Consider the following 21,202-nt stretch of genomic DNA (forward strand, 5'->3'; position numbering starts at 1 on the left):
CGCAGGGGAAAGCAATATGGAGTTTCCTCAAAAATTAAAAAAAAAACAGAACTGACTTATGACCCAGTGATTCCACTTCTGGTTAAATTATCCAAGGAAACTCAAAATATTAATTTGAAAGACTGTATGCACTCCTATGCTCATTGCAGCGTTATTTACAACAGCCAAGATATAGAAGCAACCCAAGTGCCCATCAATATATGAGTGGATAAAAAAGTGGTGGTACTCAATACCAGATATCAAGCTATATTACAAAGCCACTGTTCTCAAAACTGCCTGGTACCAACACAAGAACAGACATATATACCAGTGGAACAGAACAGAGAACCCAGAAATCAACACAAGCCATTATGCTCAATTAATATTTGACAAAGAAGGCAAGAGCATACAATGGAGTCAAGACAGTCTCTTCAATAAATGGAGTAGGGAAAAATGGACAGATGCATGCAAAAAAATTAAACTAGACCACCAACTTATACCATACACAAAAATAAACTCAAAATGGATAAAGGACTTGAACAGAAGACGGGAAACCATAAAAAATCCTAGAAGAATCCACAGGCAGATATCGTAGCAATATGTTTACCAATACAGCTAATGAAACTAAGGAGAAAATAAACAAATGAAACTACATCAAAATAAAAAGGTTCTGCACAGCAAAAGAAACCATCAACAAAACAACAAGAAAGCCCACTGCATGGGAGAACATATTTGCCAATGTTATCTCCGATAAGGGTTTAATCTCCAAAAGTTATACTGACCTCATACAACTTAACAAAAAGAAGATAAGCAATCTAATAAAAAAAATGGGCAAAGGACTTAAATAGATACTTTTTTAAAGTGGACATACAGAAGGCCAAGAGACGTATGAAAACATGCTCAAAGTCACTAATCATCTGAGAGATGCAAATTAAAATGACAATGAGGTACCACCTCACACCTGTCAGAATGGCTATCATCAACAAATCAACAAAGGACAAGTGCTGGAGAGGATGCAGAGAAAAAGGAACCCTCTTGTACTGCTGGTGGGAATGCAGACTGGTGTAGCCACTGTGGAAAAAGGTATGGAGCTTCCTCAAAGAATTAAAAATAGTACTCCCATTTGACCCAGTAATCCCACTTCTAAGAATATATCCCAAGAAAACAGAAACACCAATCAGAAAGGATATATGCACCCCTATGTGCATAGCAGAGCAATTTACAATAGCTGAGATTTGGAAATAGCTTAGGTGCCCATCAGCAGATGAGTGGATTAGAAAACTGTGGTACATCTGCACAATGGAATACTATACTGCTGTAAAAAAGAAGGAACTCTTACCATTTGCAAGAGCATGGATTGAACTAGAGAGCATTATGCTAAGTGAAATTAGCCAGTCAGAGAAAGATAAATATCACATGATATCACTCATTGGTAGAATATAATGAACAACATAAACTGATGAACAAAAATAGAACCAGAGACATAGAAGCATCGAACATACTGTCCAACCTATGAGGGAAGGCAGGGGCGGGTGGTGAGGGGTTAAGAGATCAACCAAAGGACTTGTAGGCATGCATATGAGCATAACCAATGGACATAGACAGTAGGGGGGTAGAGGGCATGTGCTGGGAGGTAGGAGTGGCTGGGGAGAGGTCAATGGGGGGAAAAAAGACCCATGTCATATGTTAAACAATAAAGACTATTTTTTTTTAAAGTGGTGGTACAGGAATACAATGGAATATTACTTGGCCATAAAAAAAGAATGAAATCTTAGCATTGTGACAGCATGGATGGACCTAGAGGGTATTATGCTAAGTGAAATAAGTCAGACAGAGAAAGGCAAATACCATAAGATTTCATTTATTTGTGGAATCTAAAGAACAAATTAAACAAACAAAATAGAAACAGACTCATAGACACAGAGAACAGACTAGTGGTTGCCAGAGGGGAGGGGGTTTAGGGGACAGGGTGAAAAAGGTAAAGTGATTAAGAAGTACAGAATGATAGAAAATAGTCATGGGGATGTAAAGTACAGCATAGGGCTTTTCAGTCTGGCCACAGCCATCAGTTTTGTTTCAGAGATAAGCCAAGATGGATGCTTACAAATACATCCAGGAGCTATGGAGAAAGAAGCAATCTGATGTAATGTGCTTCCTTCTCAGGGTAGACTGTTGGCACTACAGCCATCTCTCTGCACTCCACAGGGCCCCAGCCCCACCTGGTCGATAAAGCTCACAGGCTGAAATAAAAGACCAAACAAGGTTATGCCATATATTGGATTTGTGTGCACAGTGGTGGCTGCAAATACCTTGTTCCTAATGGTGCAACCTACAGCAAGCCTGTCCATCGTGGTGTTAACCAGCTAAAGTTTACTCGAAGTCTTCAGTCTGATGCTGAGGAGTGAGCTGGACACCGCTGTGGGGCTCTGAGCATCCTAAATTCTTACTGGGTTGGTGAAGATTCCACATACAAATTCTTTGAGGTTATCCTCATGGATCCATTCTACAGAGCTATCAGAAGGAATCCTAATACCTAGTGGATCACCAAACCAGTCCAACAAGCACAGAGAGATGAGAGGGCTGACATCTGAAGGCCGCAAAAGCCGTGGCCTTGGAAAGGGCCACGAGTTCCACCACACTATTGGTGATTCTCCCCGTGCAGCTTGGAGAAATCTCAATACTCTCCAGCTCCACCTTTATTCCTAATATAAGTAATGTTTGTCAAATTCTTACCTAATAAACAATGTAGGACAGTCATGTCTGCTTAAAAGTGTTCTTTAATTTGTTAAAACTAGTTGCCTGCAGATTTCATAATATATTATGAAACTATGAAAGTTAAAGTGCAATAACGTTTGAAGACTATAAGTGATGGTGTATCTTGTTTGTCACAAGATAAATGCTTTTGTCTTTGTTTTATCTTATTAGTGAGTTTATATGTCAGTGTTTAAAATGCTGTTTGGTATAATAGGTATAAAGTAAATTCTGTGGAAAAGGAGTGCAAAAATAAAAATAAAATGAAGTACAACATATGTAATATAATTGCAATAAATATGTATGGTGCCAGGTGAGTACTGGAAATATGGTGGGGGTACTTTGAAAGTATATGACTGTCTAACCACTATACTGTACACCTAAAACTAATACAAAATAATATTGAATGCAAACTCTAATTGAAAACTGAAAATAAAAAAGAGAGATGGTCAAATCCTAAACAACAAAAAAAGAAAATAACACCACCTGAAAACAACTGGTATGGCTCTAATTTTCAATGACTGCCTAGTATTTCATGATGTGGGTGTGCCATAATCTATTCAACTATCAACTACTGATAGATAATTAGGATTTTCAGGGGTGTTTAAATACTATGAACAATGCTGCTACACACATCTTTGTACTTATAGGTCCTTAGGTGCCAGGGCCTTCATTTTCATGGAATCGTGTCACAAAAGTAGAATTGCTAGGTCAAATGATGCATATCTTTTTAATTTTAGTAGATGGTGCCAAATTGCTTTCTCCAGCATTTCCACTGGCATTGTGTGGCCCTGCATTATGGCTAACTTGACTGAAACTGGAGCAGAGATTCTTTACCTAGGCTGGGCCAATTGGATTCCTTTCCTAGAGATTTGAAACTTGAAAGGAGACAGGGAGACCAGTAACATTGGAACTGAGTCATGTTTACATCAATTCTAAAAAAACAACCCAATATCTGACTTTTTGCCCAAGTTAGCCAGTTGAATTCTGTTGCTTGCAACCTAAAAAACTTCCATACCCTAGCCACAGACTGAGCCCAGCTACAGATTCAGCTCTGATCTAGGCCACAGACTCAGTCCTTACCTGAGTTGAAGACTAAGGACCATTCCTGTCCCCAGACTTCACTGACCCCTGCTTGGCATCTCTCTGATGGGTGCTCTTGGCTGCAATGGGGGCCAGGTGAGCCAGTGGATATATTTCAGCCAAAGGTATCCTGGAACCCAAAGTTAAGGTTTCTTTCTGGCAACTAATGCTGATGATTTTGGAGACAGAGGAATTCCTTGTGAAGAACAATTGGTAAAGTCTAAGTCAGAGATGCTTTCGGGTCTCTGGGTTGGAGGGAATAATGTACCCAAAGAGAACCTTGTGAGGGAGGTTGCCAGGGGTTTGGTTTGAGGGGGGTGGTCAGAGATGAGGGCAGCGAACTCTGAGCCTGGCTCAGGTAGTGGGGCAGAGCATGGATGGGAGGGCACAGGTGTCTGGAGCTGGATGGGGCTGGACTGAGTCCCCAGCTAGAGCCTGAGTAGGTTCCAGTGAAACAGAGAGCCTATGCTCCAGGACGAGCTAAAAGGAGTTGCCATCAAGTAAGATCCAAACAGCCTACATCCCAGAGGCCTCATTCTTTGTCTCTACCAACTGTCTAGCAATTCCTGAACCACTGAGATGAGTGTCCATGCTGTCTAGCCCTCTCCTTCTCCTTTCTGTCCTGACTTCCCACAGGCTTCGAAGCCACCTGCCTCCACCTCCTTTCCTCCAATCTCCTACACCCTTCATCTTTTCTCCTGGCTTGGCTTCCTAGTGCATGCTTCTTGCTGAGTTTCAAGGATTAAGACTGCCTACTGGGGACACAGCTCCCTTCACTTCTCCCCAGAGCCAGGACACTCTTGCCAATATCCGCTCCCAGCCTCACTCCACAGATCTCTGGCAAGAATCAGGCAGAGCTTGCTGAGTGTGGGGCTGGAGGGACAAGCCCAAAGTATGGGGGAAGGACTAACATTTGTCAAGCACCTATCATATGCCAGGTACTTTACATATGCTCTTTCATTTAATCTTCACAGCAAGGTGGTAAGGTAGCAATTCTTATGTTTAAATGGGGAGGCTGAGACTCAGAGATTGTAAGGGCTTTGTCCAAGTCTACTCAGCTAGAGGTAGCAGAGCTGGGATTTGGAGCCAGGACTGTCTACTCTAAAACTGGCTACTTCCAGGCCTAAGGTGAGAGAAATGTGGTGGCCTCAGTTTCCAAATAAAAGACAGGCTTACTAGGTTGGGATTTTCCCTGGTGTAAGCCTAGAGACGCTAACTGGATCCACAGCTGAGCTCCCTGCCCTGAGATGCAGGGAGTGAGTAGAGAGGGCTAACCCAGGTGGGTCACTGGCTATATTAGAGAGGCATAAAACAGGATCCCCTCACCCTACCCCTGCAGCCAGTGCTCAGGGAGCACTGGGCCACCCTCTTTCCATAGGGTTTCCCTTCAATCCTTGGTACCTTTGTGCTTCCATCAACAGAGATAGAAGGGAGTCAGCCGATGGTGCGGGAGATGGTGAGCTGAGGGTAAGGCAGATGGGGGTGTGGGGACAGGGACAGGTAGAGTCAAAAGGCCAGAACACAATTAGTTCACATGTAAGAACTTGGGCCTAACCTTGGATGGATCCCTTCCCCTCCCTGGGCCTCACTATTCCCATCCCAGCAATGGAGAGATTGGATTTGGTGATGGCTGAAACTCATGCCAACTCTGCCAGTGTGTGTCCTGGGGCCTTCCAGGGCAGGGAAGTGCTGTGGCCATGTCAGCAGGAGTGCTTTGCCCACAGAACATGATTGGGGCTGTGGCAGGGGCAGGAGTTTCAGTGAGCCTGGAAGACATGAATTGCTGGCCTGGGAATAGCTGCTTTGGGCCCCGCCCGGAAGCCAACCCCTGCCCCCTCCCTGCTCTGTTCACAATAGAAGAGTGGAGGATGAGCAAATGGGGAGCTGAGGTTATGGAAAATGTGCCTTTTGAAAAGAAGAACACTGGAGTAAGTGCCAGGAAGGAAGGAAGGAAGGAAGGAAGGAAGGAAGGAAGGAAGAAAGAAAGAAAGAAAGAAAGAAAGAAAGAAAGAAAGAAAGAAAGAAAGAAAGAAAGAAAGAAAGAGCTCTAAATACTGCTGGTTGCCCTGAGAGGAAGAGAAAATGGCTTCTACAAAACAAAGCCCATCTCAGTCTTCTGCAGAGGCATAGGGCACTAGGTTGCCTCTTAAAGTGGGCTCCCAGCAAGTCTTCTTCCTCTCCAGGCGTCAGTGTTGCCATCTACACAATGAGAATTTGGTCCTAAATGCCCTCCAAGGGCTCTGATAGCTCTCATATTCCAGAATCTTCTACATGTCGGCTCTGAGTCAAGCCCCTTGAGCTCAGTCTTGCCTCAGGTACTGAATGGTGAGTTGATCAGCTGTGGGAGTTAGAGTAACACCTGACTTTGGGGTCATCTAGCAGCCAATGCAAACTCCTTACCATAGCCTGGAGGCTTGAATTCACTTTACCCTGCATATCTTTTCAGTCTCCCCTCTTCCCACCTCTATTGTGCCTGACCACCCCAGGTTCCACTGACCTCCTTTCCTGCAGGGACCCAAACTCCCTGTTGCTTGCTGTTCACCACACTGGAATGCAGTTTCCCTGCCTGTTTGTAAACTACTCTTGCTTCTGATCTTAGCTGAAATGTCACCTCTTCCAGGAAGTCTTTCTTCCTGGCACCCTAGGGTAGGCGAGCTCCTACTCTGAACCACCCTTATAGCATCATGAAACTCATCACAATAGTAATTACTTGTGCCATGATTTTTTTCCGTATCTGTCCCTTCTCTCAAATTACTGTAAACTCTGTGAGGGCAGAGGTCTCGTTGATCTTGTTCACAGCTCTACGTCTGGTGTCCAGTTGCCTAGAAAACTTTCAACCCATAAATATTTCTTGAAAAAAATTCCTAGCAACTACCACATATCACAGACCTACAGGGGCCAGGCACAGACATACAGGGTCTTATGTGGCCTTTGCATCACACCTCCTTCTCATTTCTTAGGCAAGGCAATGCAGGGGCAGAGAGCTGACAGGTTTTGTCGTGCCAGAAGCTCTCATCCTGGACTAGTTGGCCAGGCTGTGCAGAGTGGCCAGGCTGCGCAGAGTTGGGCCTGGCAAGCAGGTCGTCTGTTTCACGCCTCCTTTTTCGCCTGCCACTGCACTTCCGGAGGAGCAGCAGCTGTGGCCTCTCTTTATGTTCCCATAGCAACCAGCGCTTACCTCCCGCTCACACTGGTTCCTAATTGCCTGATTACGCATCTTCTCCCCTACCAGCTCAGTAGCTTCTTGAGAACAGGGTCCATGGAGGGCTTTGCTTACCATAGCGTGCTCCAGGATTGGTGAGTATTAGTAAATGAACAAAAATGAATGCATGCACATGGGGTTTTAAAAGCTTTCATCACAAACAAGGCACCTGGCAGTCTGTAGTGGCAGGGGGAGGGGACCTGCAGGACTGATGCTCCTCAGCTCACCTCTGCCTAGTGGAGTGGGTGGCCAGCCCCCCTCCTCCCCTCTCCCCTGCTGCCTGGGGAAGCTCTTTAGAAAACAGGCCAGGCAGCCAGCATGGTCATGGCTGTTGGCAGGAGGGGGATGCTGGAGATGGTGCAACACCCAACCCATGCAGATGCGCACACACGTGCTCCCTTGCCACCTCCTGAGGGAAGCCATCTCAAGTGTCCAGCTTTTGCTTTGAGAATTACCAGAAACAATTGAGTTTCATATTCACTTTTAGTGCTCACTTCAGGATCTCCTCAGTCAGCCCCTTCCCCTCTCCATTCCCACAGCAACCATCTTAATCCAGCTTTTCATCATCTTCTACCTGAGCTGTTCCAACAGCCACCTTCCTGTCCCCACTCCTGTCTGCTTTCATTCTTCCTCCCTCCCCATCTCCCACAGCACAGACAGAATGAGGGCCCCAAACAGAAGTTAGCCCATGTTATTCCCAGCCAGCCTCGTGAGGGAGGCAGGTGTTGGCATCATTTCTGTGGCCTGATGAGAGTCTGTCCAAGCCACTGAGGCTGATAAACGGGGGAAGGGAACTACCAGCCCATTAGTTTAGTCCTTAAATGTCTGTTGCCTTAAATATGTGACTCTGGACCTCAAACTGAGCTATCTCTGAGCCCACAAGGGTGGGACCATAGGACCAACCTACCCTAGTAAGTGGGACAAAAACAAACCCTGGTGTGAGCTGCCACTTTACACAGGGTGCTATGGGAATGCATAAAGAAGTTTGCTTGTGCAGAACCAGGGCTCTGGGTCCAAATTTCTCTATCTCTTTGTCTCTCCCTTTCTTTCTTTCTTTTTTAAAAAAATATATTTTATTGATTTTTTACAGAGAGGAAGGTAGAGGGATAGAAAGCTAGAAACATCGATGAGAGAGAAACATCGACCAGCTGCCTCCTGCACATCCCCCACTGGGGACACGCCCGCAACCAATGTACATGCCCTTGACCGGAATTGAACCTGGGATCTTTCAGTCCGCAGACCGACGCTCTATCCACTGAGCCAAACCGGTTTCGGCCGTCTCTCCCTTTCTATCTCTCTCCCCTCCCATCTGTCTCAAAGGAAAGGACATTTGAGCTAGGCTCTGTATCTGAAATCCTTGGTTGTGAGCAACAGAAACCATCTCTGGCTAATTGAAAAGAAAAGGGAATTTGTACCCTGGCTGGTGTGGCTCAGTTGGTTGAGCATTATCCCTTGCACCAAAAGGTTACCAGTTTGATTCCCAGTCAGGGAACATGTCCTGGTTGTGGACACAACCCCTTGTAAGGGAAGCAGCCAGTTGATGTTTTGCTCTCACATTGATATTTCTCTCTCTCTCTCTCTCTCTCTCTCTCTCTCTCTCTCTCTCTCTATCTATCTCCCTCCCTCTCTCTCTCTCCCCCCCTCTCTCCCCCTCTCTAAAATCAGTAAAAATATTTTTAAAAAAGAAGGAAGAGGGAATTTTAGGGTTTGGGATAAGCTATAGGGACCTTACAGAATCAAGGAAAAGGCTAGAGAGCCAGGCTGGGAAATAGATGTACTAGTAAGCAAAGGCAGCATTGGGGGAAGGCGTAGGAAGCAGGATGGTTTGATCAGAATGCTTCCACTGAAATGGAAAAGGCTGTTTCCTCTATTCTTATACTGTCTGCTCTAGATTTGAAGGTCAAAGACTGTGTCCAGTGACCAAGCTTAGTCCCATGCCTGCCCCTTGGCTAAACTGGGCTGGGGAGAGGAAGGCTATGTCCCTTAGGCTATGTCCCTTTGACTTCCATGGTAGGAGATTGACATATGTATTTACTACTCAACCAACATTACCCACAATGAGGCATAGACGATTCACTTAAAGGAAACAGGAGTCTAAGGAAGGGAGAAGAATGAATGCTGCAGAGCCACAAGCCAACTAATGTCCACTTTTTGACTGATGACAGGGAAAGAGAATGAGGAGGGTCCAGCCAGAGGAAACCAAATGGGCAAAAAGCCAAAGCCTGCTGTGCTTGAGGCAGAGGGCAGCATCATGTGACTGGAGTGTAAGAGGGGGGAAGGTAAGGATCCCTAATTGATGAGATAGGAGCAGGGAAAAGATGGACTGCAGCATGCCCCATGGAGTGGGCCATGGAGAGCCGGCCTCAGAAAGGGGAGGGAGAGGCTGACCAGATGGTATATTAGGACCTTTACTCTGGAGGTGTCAAGAATGGATCAGAGATGGCAAAATTGGATATGTGGAGACCAGCAAGGAACTCTTCTGGGAAAGAGATGGTAAGGCCTGAATTCCAGCATTGGTCATGGATGGACAGGAGATGACAGACTCAAGAGAATCTATAGAAGTGTGAGGGGTAAGAGAGGATGAGGAGTATGAGATGACTGGGGAGGAAGAAGACAGTTGGAAGAAAGAGTTTGCACTTTCCTCATAGACTTAAGATGCCCAGCTAACTCTACCAATGCCCATTCATTCTACAGTTAATGTCAGCCCAGCCTTATTTGCATGTGCAAGGCACTGGAAGAAAGAAAAAGAGAGACAGAGACAGAGACAGAGAGACCAAGATTCTTAATGGACCCTCTCATACTCTGCTGGTGGGAGCATAAACTGATATAATTGCTGTGAAGAACAATCTGGAAATATGTTTCACTGTTTTAAATACGCATTCCTTGGCATTTTGACTTCCAGGAATTTATCCTAATGACATCATTTAACAAGTGTGTATAGATAGACATCTGTACAAGGATGTTACACCATTGCTTATAAGAGTAAAAACCTGGAAACAGCCTCATAGAGGATTAGTAGGGAACTGGTTAAATAAATGGTGGCACAGCCTGACAGGGGCTTACTCTGCAAGCAGTAGGCAGAGACAAGACAGCACAGCCCTGTCCCCTGTGGCAGTCTTGCTTCAGGGCCTGACAGGCCCAGGTGAGGAAGGGGAAACACTTTAACTTTTAGTGAAGTTTGGGGTTTCAACTGTGACAAGGCTGGATGGGTTCATTTCTGAAGTAATTGGAGGAGGGTTTTTTACATCTTTGAAAATGGCTGGAAAAGTTACGGATCTTTGGGAGATTTCATCCAAGAAGCGAAGAGAAATAGGTCACAGAGAGAGTTGAGGGAGAAAATTTTGGTGGTTTTTTTTTTTTTTTTCTTTTTTTTTTCTGCTTCTGGAGTTAAACCTGTTCACTAGAAGTTACAGTAACAAGGATTATCTCTGGGGAGTGAGGCTGGAGGAAACAGGCACAGATTTTACTGAATACTTTAAACACTCTCACATTGTTGGAATGTCTTACAATCTATGCAGATCACAGAAGTAAAAAGTCAGTAGCAACAATGAACAATGAAGATACTTGCATTTGTGGAGTGGGGGTGGGGTTCCATGACAAGCTGCTTGGCCCCAGAGCTTCTGAAGCTGGCCTTCTGCACCTCAGCACTTGGGCCCCCACCTCTGGGTTGTCAGGACTGTCCTGTTCACTAAAGTACATTTAGCAACATACCTGGTTTCTACTCATTGGGTGCCAGTAGCAGTTCCCTTCTAAATTGTGGCAACCAAAATGTATCTCCAGGCATTGGCAGATGTCCGCGAAGGGAGCAAAATGGCCCCCAGGGTAAGAACCACCACTCTAGAGGGATTTTCAGGTTACACAGGTATGTTTGGAGCCTCTGGGCCTGGTTGCTTCATTAATCCCATCTCCTAAATGTCCTTCTGCAAGCACCTCTCCTGGGCTCCATTGGTCTGGGAGTCAGGAGATGAATGCTGCAAAGCCACATTTTGGGTCACCCACTTCCTAGTTTTGTGACCGTGAGTCTTTCTGAGCCTCATTTGCTCAACTCTAAAATGGAATTAATAATAATAACATGGTGCTTAGCACTGCTGTGAAGGCGAGATGTCTAAAGTAATGAGCATAGGCCTGGGGTGTGGGAGGTAATCAGTCAAGAGCAGAATCCAGTGACTGACTGGGATGGGATGATATGGCTCCCCAGCCACCACTTTATAGAACCCACCACAGGCATCTGTACAGGGCTGGGGTGTCTAGGCTGTAGGGATCCCCACGACTCTTTGGGCCAAAGGCTAAAGCCAGATGGGCTCCTGAGACTCCCCTCCCTGGCCAGTTACCTCCTGTTATAATAGAGGAACTTCCTTTTACTTAAGACCAAACTTCTATTTGTACTTTGGGTCTCTTGTCATTCTGCCTCCCCTGGAGAATATAACCCTGCCAGTGACCCCTTCTTTCTTAAGGACAACTGCTCTCCCTTTCAACTGGATCTTTCCCAATTGCTTTTAAAGTGCTCAGGTCTCTTCCCCTGAAACAAACAAACCACTCTCCTTGACCCTACTTCCTTCTCCAGCTGCTGCCCTGTCTTTCTCTTCTCAACTCACTCTTTGAAGGTACTTCTCACTCAGCCTGTCCCAAACCCATCACACCATCTTCCTCCCCAAACCTGCTGCTTTCTGCTCTGCCTCACCATACATAGCAAAGGGCACCCCTTACATCTAGTTACACAGGTGTGACTCCTCAGCCTGAGAGTCATTCTCCAAATCTCCTGCATTACCAACCTCATAGCCAATCCTGATCATTTTACCTCCTAAGTCTCTGGGGGAGGGGGGCAGGTAGCCTTTCCCTGCATCTTTATGGGAAAATGAAAAATATTCTTAGCTCTCCCTTTCTTCCACAAATATACAATGCTATACACGCCCTTTGTACCTGGCATTTTTCACAATGTATATTGTCAATCTTTCTGCTCCACACTTAGAAACCTTCCTCAGTATGTTTACAAGGACTAGGATCTACCATCATTTATTTTACCAGTCCCTTAATTGTGAGCACAAGCTATATGTAATATTTTGCTATTGTAAATAATACCTAAACATATTTTTAATCCATCCACTTGCTTCCGTCTTCTTTGTCTCTACTCTAGTACAAGCTACCACTGTCATTTACTGGACTCAGGCAAATTGCTTCCCAATTGCTCAATCCCAAATGGTCTCTTACCTTCTTTTCACACAACAGCCAGTGTGGCATTTCCAAAACACAACTTTGAGCATGTCATTCCCTGCTTAAAATCTTTCCATGTCTTTCCTATGCTTTTAGAGTAAAGGCAATATCCCTAATGATGGTCCATTGAAGTCTTATCTAGCCTCCCTTGGCCAGCCTCTAACCTTGCCTTGACCCACTCTTCTTTCCCCCTTCTCCACGCTGCTCCTGCTGACTGACTTTCAGTTCAGGATTATAGGACCTCAGTAACACCTTATGCCTCTCCTTCCTAACCATGTTCCAGCAGTCATTTCACATTTATTTGTCTGATACTTTGATTCATGTCTGGCTTCTATTCCCCTTGCCTCTCTCTGCCCCCTGGGAACTATGTCTTTGCCTTTCATGAAGCTCCTGGAAGATTGTTGACTGAACGAATGAAAGAATGAGGCAAATAGGGGGCCAAGGAGAAGAGCTGACATGGAGTAGGTGCTCAATAAACATTACTTTCCTCCCTTCTTGTGTTCACTGTCTCCTCTTTGCTCTGGAGCCATGACAGGTTGCCTTCCATGTGCACTGATCAACAATGCTGCTCTCTCACCACAAAACCCCAGCCCTTGCCCGGGGCCTCCCTCTCCTTCACTGGATTCATTTGATGGTTGATCATTCCTCCCTCCTGGAAATCCGCTTTCTTGTCTTGGCTCAATGCCCAGGAGCCCCCTCCCCCTGACCACTTAGTCTTTACCATCTCTTCCTCTGCCCACCTCTGACATGTTTGGGTTTCTCAGGTTCCATCCAAGTCCCCTTTCTTCTCACTGTATATATTCTCTCTTCAGATGCCTTATTCATGCTTATAGCTTCTACCACCATATATGTGCAAACTGTGGTTCTCTGAAAGGCTCCTGTATTAGTGCCACTTCTGCCCCAGGAATGTAAGTGGAGCCAGAGAGCAGAGATTGTGTCTCTGTCTGCTTACTATGGTCTCCCCAGCCCCAAAGCAGTGCTTGGCACATAGTTGTCACCTAAGAAATATTGTCAAATTTGCGAATGGCAGGGCCCCATGCTAAGATGGAGACAGCTGCCTCCTCCAGCTGGGACCTGTTTTTTTGGCAAGGCAGTGGGGCATAGAGAGGGGCTGGGTGCTAGGTGCCAGGTCCTTCCTGGCCTTTTCTGTGTGGAGCCCTAGGAGATGTCTTGTCCTCAGAGTAAGGGGAAGACAGAATTCTAGTCAGACATTACACCCCAGAGCTGGTTCTCTCTGAACAAGCTAACTATACCATGGGTTTTGTTTCACCCCATTTGTAAACCACAAGACAGCCTTTGAACAGAGAGGGCAGCTCATAAGAATATGTGCTAGTATTATGTCCAGCCATGCTGCCTTTAAGGGGAGCATACAACCAACCATGGCCTATGGTAATATCATCAGAGGGAATGTGGGCACAGACTGAGGCCCCACGAGCCAGAACAGGGAGCTCAGGTAGAATATCACTTGGAAGGGGGACCAGGCTACCCTCCTGGGAAGCCCTGACACGGCCTGTGGCATGACCTCTTATGTTGGGCTGGTCTGAGTGAAAGCCAGGGCCCTGCTCTGTATACCATGAGAACCTCACAAAAGCACAGAATGTTCTAAGTCAGAGCTGAGGAGGCTCTTTGATACCACTTGTCCCACCCACCTCATGGTTCTGATAGAAAAACTAAGGCTGGGATTAAGGCAGAGACTGTCCTGTGGTTATTAACCAGCAGGCTGGGGAATCTGGCTTATCTCTTGGCCTTGGGCCTACTAGGCCCTACAGAGTTGACAGTCTCTTCCTGCTTACATTCTAGAGGGGAGAGTCAGGACACAATTTAAAAAAAGAATAAATAAGTAAAACATGTAGTATGAAAGATGGTGATAAATGTTATGGAGAAAAAGAAAGCAGTGAAGGGGGATGGGGAGTGTGGTGGGGGGTTGGCAATTTTAGATGCAGTGGTCAGAACAGGCCTTTTGGAGAAGAGGGTATTGGAGGCAAACCCACAGGAGGTGAACGAGTGAGCCAGTGCTCTCTCTAACAGCGACTGGGGATACCTGAGAGTGGGCTTCAACCTCAGACAGGCTTTCCCCAGGGCCATAGTTGGAAGGCTTCCTGGGAGGCTGCCATATAGATTTTGGACTGGGCACAGGGCCAGGAAGAGGCATGTCTTTCAAAACTGAAGCTGGGCACAAAATCAAAGGCCTGTGACACCCTGAGCCAGGTAATGAGAATAATATCAATAGTAATAATAACAAGAATAGTACCATTATCCTGCCTTGAGTACTTACCATGTGCCAGGCATCTTTCAAGCACACTATGTATTGTCATTTCATCCTCACGATGACCCTGTGATGTAGGTGCTGTTCTTCTGCCCATTTGATAGATGAGGAAACAGAGGCTTAGAGCATTACAGAACTTGTTAGAGATCAAAAAGCAAATGAACAGCAGCATCAGGTTCACATCCTAAGTGTTCGGACTCCAGAGCCATTGTTTGATAGAAAGCAGCAAATTTTAGCAGTCTGGGAAAAAGCAGTTGATTGGTGGCAGGGGGAAAATTACACAATCTCTCAGGTTCTCTGCAGTGGCCCAGAGCTGGGCAGATGGGTGGGAGTTGAAGATCCATGTTTAACATGGCAGCTGACCTAGGGTAGGATTGTATGAGGGGCCTCCACAGAGAAGATGGACTTCATCTTCACTGGAACATGAGCTCCATGAATGCAGAGCCCTTGTTTCTTTGGCCCACTGCTCTATCACCAGTGCCTATAGCAGTACCTGGCACATAGTAGGTGATTAATAAATAATGGAATAAATGAGCATATAAAAGAATGAATGAATAGTCCACTCTCATTTATCAAAGGCCAGCCCAGCGAAACTTCTCTTCTCAAATAGCTAGGCAATCTAGCCTACTGGCTCCTTGAGAATGTGAGGCAAGGAAAAGCATGGAAGAACAAGGAGAGAAAGAGAGAGAGACACTGCTGGGGCCAAAGGCTGGGCAGAGCCCTGAGCTGAGGACTGGGAAGATGATTGGAAGGGGTGCAGAGAGGCCACCAGTTGTAAATATCTTGCTAAGTGCTTTACATACACCCATGACTTCATTTCACCCTTCCCACAGCTCCAGGAGGCAGGTACTGCTATTATTCCTAACAGAATAATGAAGAAACTAAGGCACAGAGCAGTAAATGGCTTGCTTAGGTGACATGAGCATTGTGGAGTGGAGCTGGGCTGAAACATACAGGGATCAGCAAAGCATGTGGCTTGCTTAGTGTGGTTCCTGGCTTGAGTGCAATCAGAAGCTCCCTCCCTTTGTTGCCTACCCTCCCCACATCAATCTCCCAAGATCTTTTGCTCTGCAGCTTTCCCCAAATATCCACCTGGGTGATGGGCCCTATCTCTTTAATCTCCCTGAGGAAGAGTGGCTTCTGCCACTTACCCCAGAATTCGGGCCAAGGCCAGGCCCTGAATGAAAGAGTAGACTGGGTATGAGACAGATCCGGGTGTAAGTCCCGGTTCCTCCACTTACTTCTTAGGGAGGTAGACCTTCTACCTCTTTGAGACTCAGTTTCATCCTCCTTAGATGGGATAGTTCTACCCAGCGCATAAGGTTGTTGTGAGTGAGGATAATTGAAATGACTCGGGGGAAGATACTGGATTCCAGGCAAGCTAGCAACAGGAAGAAATGGTCATAATAATCTCCTGCATTACAGCTGCTAGGATCTCCTTTATTTGCACAACCGTCCTGTTGGGGTGAACTATTGTTCCCATTTCATCAATCAGAAAGTAATTTTCCCAATCAAAGCATGTCTGGAAGTCATAACAGGGATTCAAAGCTGAGTGCATGTGACTCTCAAGTGGCTGGGACACCCTCTTCATCTCACATGGCCAGCCTTTCATTGCCCTCATGTGTCAGGTCTGGGAAGATGGTGGTGGTCTTAGAAAGGGCTGGTTTATCCTGGTCACCTGCTCCACAGCAAGGCTTGGTGTACTGCGTGGCTCTCTTTGAGGATACAGCTTCATGAGGAACATCCCTCCCAGGCCCACTCACTCCTCGATGGCAGCAGTGAAGAAAGGAAAATGGCCAGACTACTTTGAGAAAGGAAGAACCATTGGGCACAGTCACAACAAGGACTGGAAAGGGAATGGTACGTCAGCAGGATCCCAAGGAGGCACAGCTCAAAGCTAGTAAAGCGGTGTCCCTGGTCATCATTAGAGGTGGCTTACCGGAGAAGCCTCAACAACACCCTGCCACACCATGCATCATGGCAGCCATGAGCCATGCATGGCCCTGCCTCACACTCACAGCTGTGCAGCATAGTAAGTGGGCTTGTTCCTTTGGACAGAGCTGTCTCTTCTCTGCTGCTGCCTGTAAGTTCTTCTCTTACTTTCAACAGTCAGTTGATTGTCTACAAAGTGTCCAGATATAGACATATTTTTATTTATTCTGCTCACTCCTTAGAATGAGTGCCCTTTCTCCCTAAGAACTGACACCTTTTTTCAATTCTGGAAAATTCTCAGCTATAATTTCTCAAGTGTTGCTATTCGTTCCCGATTATCTGTGTGGGCCTTCCATTAAACTTGAGCTAGAATCTCTTAGTACCTGCCTTCATGCCTGTTACCTGCTCTTTCAAAGTTTGGGTTTCTATGCTTGTGTGATTCCCTCAGTCCTACCCTCCGATTCACTAATTCTTTCCATGACTGGATCCAGGCTATAGCTACCCTATTTATTGAGGTTTCTTTTTTTATTTCAATGACCATATATTTTTTATATCAAAGACTTCTAATTGATTTTCTTTTCCCATTTCTGTTCCTCCTTTTATTGAATAATATCTCATTCTTTTAAGGAATATAATGCCTTAATTTATCTCTGTGAACATCCTAGACATGCTTATTTTCAAAATCTGTCAGCCTGTTCTCCAAAACTTCATCTGGAGTAAATTTATTTGCTGATTGTAGATTTTGTTGGCTCTCTCTGAGCGTTAGATTTCTTTATGTGTTTTGGAATTTTTGGTTGCAGCCTTGTTTGCAGAGGGAGAGTGTGTGTACTTATGTTTTATTGTCTTTCTCCCTCAGTGCTACTCCTCCCTGCCTGTCCGGTGCTTTTGTGATTGCCTCCATTGGCCCCTTATCCTCCCAATCTAGAATCGGGTCTTATAATAGCAGCTGAGGGCTCTGTCCTAGGGGGTGTCAGGGATCTCCTGCTCTAACCTAGAGTCCTTGGGGCTCAGTTCACTTATTGGTCATGAGGCTGGGTCTGGCCCCTCCCAGCTCCCCATGGCCTGGCCTTGGAGGCAGAACTCCCAGAAGCAGCTGTTGTTTCCAGCTCTTACGAGGAGAGCCCTCTCCCTCCTCCCGATGACTTCCATAGAGAGCCTGGCTCTGGCCCCACAGTACACTTGCAGCATGCCAAGAGCTGAGTTCTAGGCCCCCCACCCCTGATCACTTATGCTCTGACCTGGGACTGGCAGGTTGCAACAGTGCTCACTGCTGTGCACCTCTGTGCATGCTGGCATCTCAGTTTTTGAGCTAGGTTGTTTGGGAGGGTTTTCTGTTTTTATAGTGTATTGATCACCCCTCCAAATGGGTTTGTTACAAAAGCATCTGTGATCACCTTCAATGGAAGTGTGTTCTAATTCTATTGTGTGTCCTCTATGTATCATAATCATAAATGATTTAACCAATCCCCTAGAGTTGGACTTTTAGGTTGTTTTCCATTTGGGGCTAATACAAACAAGAAGGCAATAAACACCCTTCAGGTACTTGTCTAATTCCTAATGCAAACTTGCTGGATCAAAGGGGATACATGTTTCATTTCATATATAGCACCCCAACCATCATCACCACCACCAATATACTGTCACCAGCATCTGGCTATTGAACAGAATGAAATAGGCCCTGGAAATAAATGAGACTGTGCTTTTGCAAACTAACTTGGTATGCATGGATGAGGCATTCTCAGACCAATTCTTCCCTGTTCTTGGTTCTCCTGGGACCTCAGGTCCTTCCCAGATTATTTCGGTTGATCTGCATGACATCATAATAGGCTGGGGCAACATTATCCTCATTTTGCCTGGGTGGAAGCTGAGGCTCTGTGACATAAGATGAACCCCTAAGCTGAGGCTGATAGGAAGGAGTCCACATGAAGCTGAGGAGCAGCATGGGTGTTCCCATCACTGAGCTGCAGAGAGGAGCTTTCTCTGATCCAGATGTTTAGAAATTTGGCCCCTCCATGGGGCCATGGCATGCAGGGGTTGTGGGCAATGCCTAGATGTCTGGGTTTAGGTGCTCCAGGGCAGCTTCCACCTTGGGGAGGGGGACAAGTGCTGGCTTTGCTACTTGGGCTGGGCCGCTCACTAGTGAGCAGCCAGGGACTCCTCCTCCTCCTCCTCCTCCTCCTCCTCCTCCTCATTTCTCAGCAAGAGGGGGCACATTGGAGAGCACATGGACTCTGGATTCAGATAGACATGAATTAAATACCAGCTCTGGCTTGACTAGTGTTGTTCAGTGGTTGCCCAGCCGGGATGGCTCAGTGGTTGAGCGTTGACCTATGAACCAGAAGGTCAGGGCACATGATCCGGTTTCACACTCGATCCCCAGTAGGGGGCATGAAAGAGGCAGCCCATCAATGATTCTCTCTCATCATTGATGTTTCTCTTTCTCCTTCCCTCTCCCTTCCTCTCTGAAATAAATAAAAATATATTTTTAAAAATAAATACCAGCTTGGCCACTTTCCTGTTGCTTAAGCTTGGGCAAGTCACTTTGCCTCTCTGGGCCTTGGTTTCTACATCTGTAAAGTGAGGATAATAAAGCTTCTCTTGGAAAGGTATTATTGAGCTGAAAAAAATTCTGTGTGCCTGGCACATAAAAATGATTCAAATAATATTTGTTTCTGACAACAAGGGTGAAAGGTCACTTGTCCAAGCCTGCCCAGCCTGTCAGCTGGGACTCACCCTGCCCAGATTCCATATCCAGTGTTCTCAGTGCAAGAGCCCCAGCCTACCTCAGTCACATGTTTCCTTGTCCTTCTGTCCCACTATGTTCCCTCCTGCCAAAACGAAGACATGAAGCCAAGGAGCCTGAAGCTCTGGCCTCTGTGTACCCTCCTTCAGAGCCTGCTTGACTCTGTAGGACTCTTGGAAGAGCTGGGCTGGCTGAGCTGCTGGACACAAGCATGATAGCCCAAGGATGTCCAGGTAGCCTACCTGCATCCCTAGACCCCACAACAGGTGTGAGTCTCGCGTCCGGCTCTGCCCAGTGCTGCACACTGGGAGGGCTGCACAGCTGTGATCACTGAGGAACATGAGGCTGCCATGGAACCTGGAGCCTGCAAGTAAGTCTCCCTGCTCTCTCAGGAAGAACACAGAAAGCAGGAGGCCCTTCCTCCTCTGGAAGAGCCTGTGTTTGCATTGCCTCTGGGGGGCAGTTATGGCTTGGGCCTGCCTTGGGGATTCCTTAGGGTGCCCAAAGGACTTCAAAGTCATGAGCTCATCTACCTCCTGTGCCCTAGGGTGCACAAGGGAGCATATCCCAACTATCCCACAAATGGGAATCTGAGGAGGCCAGCCTCATGCCCAAGCTTGCCTAGGATGGAAGCCCTGGCTGAGAGGGGTCTTCTGTTGCTCAGTGCCATGGCACACAGAGATGCTTGATCATGGTCTCAATGTGAGAGAATAGGATGCCAATGAGCAGAGGTGAGGAGGTATATTTGGAGCCCCAAATGTCCACAGCTAGCAATGTGGATCTCAAGACAGGCCGACTCTGTCGCTGGAACCTAGCAAGATTAGAACTGAAAAGCCAGCCCTCTCAGCCTGGGTCACTGTCGCACTCCTCAGGGTCCCTGGCCAGCTGTCTCTGCCCATTACTGACAGGCTGGGACTCCTTAAGCTCTGCCAGGCCAGCTACTCTCCTCACCCTTCAAACACTTCCTGCATGACCTCACCCACCCTCAGATTGCAACTGCCACGTCTGTGCTGATAGTAATAATGTTAATTGAGTACATACTCTATGTCAGGCACTGTTCTAAGGATTGCATATGTGTTAGTTAATTTAAACTTCACAGCAACCCAATGAGGTTGCCATTACTATTATCCCATGTACAGGCCAAGAATCTGAAGTCTGGGGAGGTTTGGGAACTTGCCAAAGGTTGCCCAGCTAGTAACAAGCTGATAACAACACTCTCTTTAGAGCTGGTTTCTGTCTTTCTACAGCTCATGGCATACCTTTACTGGAATGCCCCACAAGGTCCTCAAACCCACCATGGAAAAAACTGCACTGGGGCTTCTCCTGTACCCACACCCAGCCATAAACCTCCTCCTCCTTTTCCCAGAGCCCTGCCTCCCATGGGGGCTCTCCTATCCATGACAACCCTGAGCAGTATCTCACGTTCATTCTCTAATCCCTGTAACACCTAGAGACTCTTCAGTCCTACCCATTTGAGTTTCTTAAATCTCCCTCCTCCTTTTCTTCTTTCTCAGAATTGCTTCCCTCTTTCAGGTCTTCTTTATCTCATGCTTCTGCTCTCATCTTTTCCCTTCCAACTTATCTTCCATACTGCCACCAGGGGAACCCATGGCACTTCTTCACTTGAAATTCTCCCATGGATCCCCATAGCCAAATTCCTTGTCCTAACATTCAAGGCTCCCCACAGTTGGAGCCCAAACTATCTGTTGAGCTTTGTTTTTTGCTCTCCTATTCGCCCCTTCTGGACAATATGATCTCCTTGCTGTCCTTCCAATGTGCCTTTCCACACTTTGACCCTCTATCTTTGGTGTACACAATACCATCCCCCATATTCCTGCACACCCTTGGAATAGTCCTCTCCTTCCCATCCATCTATCCCAAATGTCCATTCTTAAGCCTTATTCTGAATGCCACCTCCTCTCTGAAGCCCTCATCGCCTTTCCTGTTGGATATGCTCTGCTATTTCTGGATGATAGCAATGTGATATGGGGTTGGGAGAGATGGGGGGATTTGGAGACAAAAGTAGAGCTGACTC

The 21,202-nt window shown here is 46.4% G+C and overlaps 1 pseudogene; it reads left to right on the forward strand.

The window, feature by feature from the left end:
* Positions 1–2,071: 2,071 nt before the first annotated feature.
* On the forward strand, positions 2,072–2,685 carry LOC114227887 (60S ribosomal protein L15-like; annotated as a pseudogene).
* The last annotated feature ends 18,517 nt before the right edge of the window (positions 2,686–21,202 follow it).

This window comes from Eptesicus fuscus, chromosome 1 (genome assembly GCF_027574615.1).
Source record: "Eptesicus fuscus isolate TK198812 chromosome 1, DD_ASM_mEF_20220401, whole genome shotgun sequence".
Classification (NCBI taxonomy): domain Eukaryota; kingdom Metazoa; phylum Chordata; class Mammalia; order Chiroptera; family Vespertilionidae; genus Eptesicus; species Eptesicus fuscus.